This window comes from Salmo trutta, chromosome 26 (assembly GCF_901001165.1).
Source record: "Salmo trutta chromosome 26, fSalTru1.1, whole genome shotgun sequence".
NCBI classification, from domain to species: Eukaryota; Metazoa; Chordata; class Actinopteri; order Salmoniformes; family Salmonidae; genus Salmo; species Salmo trutta.
Window position 1 is genome coordinate 35544406 of NC_042982.1, and position 10379 is coordinate 35554784.

Sequence of the window (10379 nt, forward strand, 5' to 3'; positions counted from 1 at the left end):
AGAGGGCTAAGGTTTGAGTAGAGACCAAGCGTACCTCGATTACCGAGAGGGCTAAGGTTTGAGTAGAGACCAAGCGTACCTCGATTACCGAGAGGGCTAAGGTTTGAGTAGAGACCAAGCGTACCTCGATTACCGAGAGGGCTAAGGTTTGAGTAGAGACCAAGCGTACCTCGATTACCGAGAGGGCTAAGGTTTGAGTAGAGACCAAGCGTACCTCGATTACCGAGAGGGCTAAGGTTTGAGTAGAGACCAAGCGTACCTCGATTACCGAGAGGGCTAAGGTTTGAGTAGAGACCAAGCGTACCTCGATTACCGAGAGGGCTAAGGTTTGAGTAGAGACCAAGCGTACCTCGATTACCGAGAGGGCTAAGGTTTGAGTAGAGACCAAGCGTACCTCGATTACCGAGAGGGCTAAGGTTTGAGTAGAGACCATGCGTACCTCGCGCCCTTCTCAGTCCCATTGTCTACCAAGCCGCCATATCGGTTTAGCCCACTAAGGCACATCCCCTATTATTTCCTTTTTACCATATCTGGTAAAGAATAATTCATTAATTAGAAGACTAATTGATCAGATATTAAAATATCAGAAAAGTTATATTAGGAAAATTATAACTTTGTAATCTGAAGATTTTCCTTGGTGCTCCAACTTCCTAGCTAATTACATTTACATGATTAGTTTAATCACGTAATAATAATTACAGAGAATTGATTTGATAAAATAACAGTCTTCAATTTAATGATGCCAAAGACACGACAACAGTTTAGCATAGTATATCAATCAGTCCATCCATAAAAAAACAGGCCAGCAGAAAAGTTTGGTAGTAGGGATAGTAGGGATAGGGTCTCTGTTCTGAGGAATGTGTGTTTTGTGCTCTGTGGAGGTGAGAGGAAGGGTCTGTCTGATAAATGGGTTTCATTTGGTCTGGGTGAACCTTCCACCCACACCTGCTTTATCAGCCTCGCTCGGGAGAGAGAGCGGCAGAGGATAGAGAGAGGGGAGCGGAGGGGGGAGAAAAGAGAGGAAGAAGGCTGAGAAGAAGAAATCCTGCCGTAATCTATAACCTTCTCTGCCACAAACACAGACATACACGCACATTCACACACGCGAGAAAGCACACACACACACGCGTTCACACATGCGAGAAAGCACACACACACACACACACACTCGCACGCACATTCACACATGCGAGAAAGCACACACACACACACACACACACACACACCAGGGTTTCTGTTTGACAATACCAGCCGGGAAAAGAAGAAAAAATCCCATTGTGAAATAATGTTTATTATCCTCTTCATTGATGGAAATACCAGTCCATGGAAATACATTTGACTGGTCATGCTTATCGGTCTATAGGGTAATTTGTATAATTTAGTGGAATTAAATTGTCTAAAGGTAATTTGCATAATATAGTGGAATTAAATTGGTACTTGTGTACAATATATTCATTATGTATCTTATTTAGGCGTACAGCATACAGATACAGAGAGTTTGAGCGGAGAATCTGTCAGACAGCGTGAGAGCTCCTGCTACAGCATCTCAAACAGCAAATACATAGGCAATGGAAGGTAGGCTTCATCAGCGCATCACTCACCTCTTCGCAATGAGCTGGAGGCAGTATGCATTTTTAAAACGTATACTTAATTGTTTGAAACCTGAACGTTTTACCACATATTATGAGGAATGTTTTACCTTGCTTCAATGTAGCCTAGCCAAAATCAGACCATATCCTTGGAGGAAATTGTCTAATATCAACTTTCTTTCATTGTCCAGTGGCTAAAAGGCACAATCCTAGTCATATTAGCAAACCATGCTAGTTGTTGCATATTAGATCTCCCTTCTTTCTAAATGTCTAATTGTCTAAAATATAATGTCTATATTTTAATCTTTCCCCCTTGCCTGTGTGGTGAGCTTTGACATTGTTTTCCCGCTAATTGCATTATGGAACGAACATTCGCGCGTAGCCTGCTGCCTTGTGCATATTGCTAAGCCTTTAGGGGTGGTTTTGCGGTCAGAGTTTAATTTAAATCAGGACTAATTCCACTTAATCCAGATTTTCTAAATGGCTTTCTGAGATGTTGCTTAACTTCAGATTGATCAGTTTTAAACTAGGGAGTTCCAGACTAAGATAAATAAAGACTAACCAGTTGATCTTTGTGAAGCCTGATTATATTAAGGATGTGCACTCGGTGCTGACAAGAGAATTTTTCAAAAACCAGGGATGGGACACTAATACGTACATAAGCGCTGTGTGGAATTGGAGCAAGTCACCTAAACCAAACAATGGACGGGGGTAAAAGAAAACATTTCAAAGAAAAAAATTACCTTCTTGAAGCTAATTCTGTCAAACCACCAAATTATGGAGGATAAACAGCATGATTCATCAACATAAAACAAGTAAAAGAAGATAAAGAACGCCTGGACTACCATCTGTAATGAATTCAACTAAAATGAAAAGTAAACAAAAGCATGTTGATCCGTTTTTACAAATAAGTCACTTTGAAATGTTAGTTTTCTTGTTTAACACAATACAGTGGGACCTAAATGTATTTGTGTGACAGAAATGTAACACAAACAATATCATACATAATTGCATAATATCAGAAGATGATCTTCTGATCTAGATTAGCTCTAATCGTACTTCTGGAAAACACATTTTTAAATTCTAGACTAACGTGCAAGTCTGAGACTATTTTGAACCATGTTTGAGAAGTAACATTTTAATTAGCCCAGTTAAAAAGTACAATTTAGCCCATGATTAGGCTTAATCTGTGTCCTCGAAACCGCCCCATAATGTGAATAAATGATAATTTATCAACATTCTAAGCTAAAAGTAGTGATCTGTTGCATGTTTTGGGATGTAGACTAGGTTTACTGGTTGTATGATTTTGGGATCTTTGTCCCACAACTGTCCCAGAGTCTGTTTGGAATAGGCCTTATTTCAGAAGAAGCTGACAAATACAATAGGTAATCCTTTCTACTATGGAGGATAGAGTTTTAATAGCTGTTAAAGTCCATTCACCCAGACTAGTTCTAATCATATATAGAGTTTTAATAGCTGTTAAAGTCCATTCACCCAGACTAGTTATAATCATATATTGAGAAGACTAGTTATAATCATATATAGAGAGACTAGTTATATAGAGCAGACTAGTTATTATCATACATAAAGCAGACTACTTATATTCATATGTAGAGCAGACTAGTTACAATCATATATAGAGCAGTCTAGTTATATAGAGCAGACTAGTTATTATCATACATAGAGAAGACTAGTTATAATCATATATAGAGCAGACTAGTTATAATCATATATAGAGCAGTCTAGTTATATAGAGCAGACTAGTTATAATCATATATAGAGCAGTCTAGTTATATAGAGCAGACTAGTTATAATCATATATAGAGCAGACTAGTTATATAGAGCAGACTAGTTATAATCATATATAGAGCAGTCTAGTTATATAGAGCAGACTAGTTACAATCATATATAGAGCAGACTAGTTATATAGAGCAGACTAGTTATAATCATATATAGAGCAGACTAGTTATATAGAGCAGACTAGTTATAATCATATATAGAGCAGTCTAGTTATATAGAGCAGACTAGTTACAATCATATATAGAGCAGTCTAGTTATATAGAGCAGACTAGTTATAATCATATATAGAACAGACTAGTTAGATAGAGCAGAATAGTTATAATTATACACAGGTATAGAGCAGATCATGTACCCTCCAGCTCCCTCCTAGGCCCAGCCACATCAACTATTAAACAGCCTCCCCTGTGTCCCGCTGACAGACCACACAGCATAGAGCTTCCGGCACAGAGAAAAGAGAGAGTGTGTGTGTGTGTGTCCTGGTTACAGCCCACACTTCCCTGGCTTTGACAGGGGGTCCTGGGAGTGAACAGGAGGTCAGAGAGCATCGCTATGGGAACAGAATAGGAATCAATGACAGAGACAAACAACACTATAGAGAGAGAGAGGTGAGTGAGTGAGTGAGTCAGTGAGTGAGACAGAGAGACAGAGATGAGAGAGAGAGGAGAGGACCGATTATATTTCCACCCTGCACATCCTGATAGATAAACATGTCCAGCAAAATAATACCAAAACGTATGCTTGCTTTATTGACTTCCAAAAAGCATTTGGTTATATTTGGCATACAGGACTGTTCTACAAAGTTCTTGAAAGTGGTGTAGGGGGTAAAACATATGACATAATTAAATCAATGTATACTCGCAATACGTGCAGCATCAAAATTCGCAAGAAAATAACATAATTCTTTCACCAGGGGCGGAGCCTTCGCCAGGGTTGCAATCTGAGCCCTGCACTCTTCAATATTTACATAAACGAATTGGCCACTATTCTAGAAAAATCCTCAGCCCTTGGTGTTAGTCTCCACAATTCACAGGTTAATTGCCTGCTCGTTAGTGATAGTGTGTTAGTGAAAGTGAGAATGATAGCGTGTTAGTGATAGTGTGCTAGTGATAATGATAGTGAGTTAGTGATAATGATAGTGTGTTAGTAATAATGATAGTGTGTTAGTGATAGTGAGTTAGTGATAATGATAGTGTGATAGTGTGTTAGTGATAGTGAGTTAGTGATAGTGTGATAGTGAGTTAGTGATAATAATAGTGTGATAGTGTGTTAGTGATAGTGATAGTGTGTTAGCGATAATGATAGTGAATTAGTGATAATGATAGTGTGTTAGTGATAGTGTGTTATTGATAATGATAATGTGTTAGTGACAGTGATAATGATAGTGTGTTAGTGATAGTGAGTTAGTGATAGTGATAGTGTGTAAGTGATAGTGAGTTGGTGATAATGATAGTGTGTTAGTGATAGTGTGTTAGTGATAGTGATAATGATAGTGTGCTAGCGATAGTGATAATGATAGTGTATTAGTGATAGTGTGGTAGTGTTAGTGATAATGATAGTGTGATAGTTTGTTAGTGATAGTGATAATGTGTTAGCGATAATGATAGTGAATTAGCGATAATGATAGTGTGTTAGTGGTAATGATAATGTGTTAAGGACAGTGATAATGATAGTGTGTTAGTGATAGTGAGTTAGTGATAATGATAGTGTGATAGTGATAGTGTGTAAGTGATAGTGAGTTAGCGATAATGATAGTGTGTTAGTGATAGTGTGTTAGTGATAGCGATGATGATAGTGTGTTAGTGATAGTGATAATGATAGTGTGTTAGTGATAGTGAGTTAGTGATAATGATAGTGTGTTAGCAATAATGATAGTGTGTTAATGATAGTGATTTAGTGATGGTGTGTTAGTGATAGTGAGTTAGTGATAATGATAGTGTGATAGTGATAGTGTGTTAGTGATAGTGATAGTGTGTTAGCAATAATGATAGTGAGTTAGCGATAATGATAGTGTGTTAGTGATAGTGATAATGATAGTGTGTTAGTGATAGTGTGTTAGTGATAGTGTGTTAGCGATAATGATAATGTGTTAGTGACAGTGATAATGATAGTGTGTTGGTGATAGTGTGTTAGTGATAGTGAGTTAGTATAATGATAGTGTGTTAGTGATAGTGAGTTAGTGATAATGATGGTGTGTTAGTGATAGTGAGTTAGTGATAATGATGGTGTGTTAGTGATAGTGATAATGATAGTGTGTTAGTGATAGTGTGTTAGTGATAGTGATTTGGTGATACTGATAGTGTGTTAGCGATAATGATAGTGTGTTAGTGATAATGATAGTGAGTTAGTGATAATGTGTTAATGATAGTGTGTTAGTGAAAGTGAGAATGATAGCGTGCTAGTGATAGTGTGTTAGTGATAATGATAGTGTGTTAGTGATAGTGATAGTGTGCTAGTGATAATGATAGTGAGTAAGCGATAATGATAGTGTATTAGTGATAATGATAGTGTGTTCGTGATAGTGTGTTAGTGATAGTGAGTTAGCAATAATTATAGTGTGATAGTGATAGTGTGTTGGTCATAGTTATACTGTGTTAGTGATAATGATAGTGTGTTAGTGATAGTGATAATGATAATGTGTTAGTGATAGTGAGGTAGTGATAATGATAGTGTGTTAGTGATAGTGTGTTAGTGATAGTGTGTTAGTGATAGTGAGTCAGTGATAATGATAGTGTGTTAGTGGTAGTGATAGTGTGTTAGTGATAGTGAGTTAGTGATAATGATAGTGTTGTAGCGATAATGATAGTGATAATGATAGTGAGTTAGTGATAATGTGTTAGTGATAGTGTGCTAGTGAAAGTGAGAATGATAGCGTGTTAGTGATAATGATAGTGTCTTAGTGATAGTGATAGTGTGCTAGTGATAATTATAGTGAGTTAGTGATAATGATAGTGTATTCAAATCAAATCAAATTTATTTCTATAGCCTTTCTTACATCAGCTGATATCTCAAAGTGCTGTACAGAAACCCAGCCTAAAACCCCAAACAGCAAGCAATGCAGGTGTAGAAGCACGGTGGCTAGGAAAAACTCCCTAGAAAGGCCAAAACCTAGGAAGAAACCTAGAGAGGAACCAGGCTATGAGGGGTGGCCAGTCCTCTTTCGGCTGTGCCGGGTGGAGATTATAACAGCACATGGGCTAGATGTTCAAATGTTCATAAATGACCAGCATTGTCAAATAATAATAATCATAGTAGTTGTCGAGGGTGCAACAAGTCAGTAACACAAGAGTAAGTGTCAGTTGGCTTTTTCATAGCCGATCTTTGAGAGTATCTCTACCGCTCCTGCTTTCTCTAGAGAGTTGAAAACAGCAGTTCTGGGACAGGTAACACGTCCGGTGAATAGGTCAGGGTTCCAGCAGATCTGGGACAACAGGTCTGGGACAGGTAGCATGTCCGGTGAACAGGTCAGGGTTCCATAGCTGCAGGCAGAACAGTTAGAACTGGAGCAGCAGCACGGCCAGGTGAACTGGGGACAGCAAGGAGTCATCAAGCCAGGTAGTCCTGAGGCATGGTCCTAGGGCTCAGGTCCTCCGAGAGAAAGACAAAAAAAGAAAGAGAGAATTAGAGAGAGCATATTTAAATTCACACAGGACACCGGAAAAGACAAGATAAATACTCCAGATGTGACAGACTGACCCTAGCCCCCAGACACATAAACTACTGCAGCATAAATACTGGAGGCTGAGACAGGAGGGGTCAGGAGACACTGTGGCCCCATCCGATGAAACCCCCGGACAGGGCCAAACAGGTAGGATATAACCCCACCCACTTTGCCAAAGCACAGCCTCCACACCACTAGAGGGATATCTCCAACCACCAACATACCATCCCGGGACAAGGCAGAGTATAGCCCACAAAGACCTCCGCCACGGCACAGCCCAAGGGGAAGGGGGGCACCAACCCAGACAGGAAGACCACGTCAGTGACTCAACCCCCTCAAGTGACGCACCCCTCCCAGGGACGGCATGGAAGAACACCAGTAAGCCAGTGACTCAGCCCCCGTAATAGGGGTAGAGGCAGAGAATCCCAGTGGAAGGAGGGGAAACCGGCCAGGCAGAGACAGCAAGGGCGGTTCGTTGCTCCAGGCTTTCCGTTCACCTTCACACCCCTGGGCCAGACTACACTTAATCATAGGATCTACTGAAGAGATATGTCTTCAGTAAAGACTTAAAGGTTGAGACCGAGTCTGCGTCTCTCACATGGGTAGGCAGACTATTCCATAAAAATGGAGCTCTATAGGAGAAAGCCCTGCCTCCAGCTGTTTGCTTAGAAATTCTAGGAACAATTAGGAGGCCCGCGTCTTGTGACCGTAGTGTACGTGTAGGTATGTACGGCAGGACCAAATCGGAAAGATAGGTAGGAGCAAGCCCATGTAATGCTTTGTTGGTTAGCAGTAAAACCTTGAAATCAGCCCTTGCCTTAACAGGAAGCCAGTGTAGGGAGGCTAACACTGGAGTAATATGATCAAGTTTTTTGGTTCTAGTCAGGATTCTAGCAGCCGTATTTAGCACTAACTGAAGTTTATTTAGTGCTTTTTCCGGGTAGCCGGAAAGTAGAGCATTGCGGTAGTCCAACCTAGAAGTAACAAAGGCATGGATTAATTTTTCTGCGTCATTTTTGGACAGAAAGTTTCTGATTTTTGCAATGTTACATAGATGGAAAAAATCTGTCCTTGAAACAGTCTTGATATGTTCTTCAAAAGAGAGATCAGGGTCCAGAGTAACGCTGAGGTCCTTCACAGTTTTATTTGAGACGACTGTACAACCATCCAGATGAATTGTCAGATTCAACAGAAGATCTCTTTGTTTCTTGGGACCTAGAACAAGCATCTCTGTTTTGTCCGAGTTTAAGAGTAGAAAGTTTGCAGCCATCCACTTCCTTATGTCTGAGACACAGGCTTCTAGCGAGGGCAATTTTGGGGCTTCACCATGTTTCATTGAAATGTACAGCTGTGTGTCATCCGGCATAGCAGTGAAACTTATCATTATGTTTTCGAATGACATCCCCAAGACGTAAAATATATAGTGAAAACAATAGTGGTCCTAAAACGGAACCTTGAGGAACACCGAAATTTACAGTTGATTTGTCAGAGGACAAACCATTCAGAGACAAACTGATATCTTTCCGACAGATAAGACCTAAACCAGGCCAGAACTTGTCCATGTAGACCAATTTGGGTTTCCAATCTCTCCAAAAGAATGTGGTGATTGATGGTATCAAAAGCAGCACTAAGATCTAGGAGCACGAGGACAGACGCAGAACCTCAGTCTGACGTCATTAAAAGGTCATTTACCAGCTTCACAAGTGCAGTCTCAGTGCTATGATGGGGTCTAAAACCAGACTGAAGCGTTTCGTGTACATTGTTTGTCTTCAGGAAGGCAGTGAGTTGCTGCGCAACAGCTTTTTAAAAATTTTTTGAGAGGAATGGAAGATTCGATATAGGCTGATAGTTTTTTATAATTTCTGGGTCAAGATTTGGCTTTTTCAAGAGAGGCTTTATTACTGCCACTTTTAGTGAGTTTGGTACACATCCGGTGGATAGAGAGCCGTTTATTATGTTCAACATAGGAGGGCCAAGCACAGAAAGCAGCTCTTTCAGTAGTTTAGTTGGAATAGGGTCCAGTATGCAGCTTGAAGGTTTAGAGGCCATGATTATTTTCATCGTGTCGAGATATAGTACTAAAGCACTTTAGTGTCTCCCTTGATCTCCCTTGATCCCTTGATCCTATTAGTGATAATGATAGTGTGTTCGTGATAGTGTGTTAGTGATAGTGAGTTAGCGATAATGATAGTGTGATAGTGATAGTGTGTTAGTAATAGTGATAGTGTGTTAGTGATAATGATAGTGAGTTAGCGATAATGATAGTGTTTCAGCGATAATGATAGTGTGTTAGTGATAGTGTGTTAGTGATAGTGAGTTAGCGATAGTGATAGTGTGTTAGTGATAGTGTGTTAGTGATAGTGAGTTAGCGATAATGATAGTGTGTTAGTGATAGTGTGTTAGAGACAGTGATAATGATAGTGTGTTAGTGATAGTGAGTTAGTGATAATGATAGTGTGTTAGTGATTTGTGCTAGTGTGTTAGTGATAGTGATAATGCTAGTGTGTTAGTGATAGTGAGTTAGTGATAATGATAGTGTGTTAGTGACAGTTTGAATGCTAAATGATGGTAATGGATGACTGGAAAACTGAGAAAAGGATGGATAATAGGAACAATCAGACATTAAATCCCCCACTACAACACACTGCAACATTCTGAACACACTGCAACACATTGCAACACACTGAACATACTGCAACACACTACAACACACTGTAAAACGCTGTAAAACACTGAACATAATGCAACACACTGAACATACCACAACACACAGTTAACCTGAAACACACTGAACACTCTGAAACACATTGCAACATACTACAACACACTGAACATACAGAACACACTGCAACACACTACAACACACTGCAATACACTGAACATACAGAACACACTGTAACACGCTGAACATACTGAACACACTGCAATACACTAAAAAACACTGGAACACACTGCACATACTACAACACACTGCAACACGATGAACATACTGAACACACTGAAATACACTGCAACACACTGAACATACTGCAACACACTGAAACACACTACAACACACCACAACACACTGAACATACGGAACATACTACAACAGCACACCACAACACACTGAACACACCGAAGACACTGAACATACTGCAACACAATGAACATACGGAACATACTGAACATACTGCAACACACTGAATGTACTGCAACATACTGAACATACTACAACACACTGAACATACTGCAACACGCTGAAGATACTGCAACACACTGAAGATACTGCAACATACTGAACATACTGAAACACACTGAACATACTGCAACACACTGAACATACTGCAACA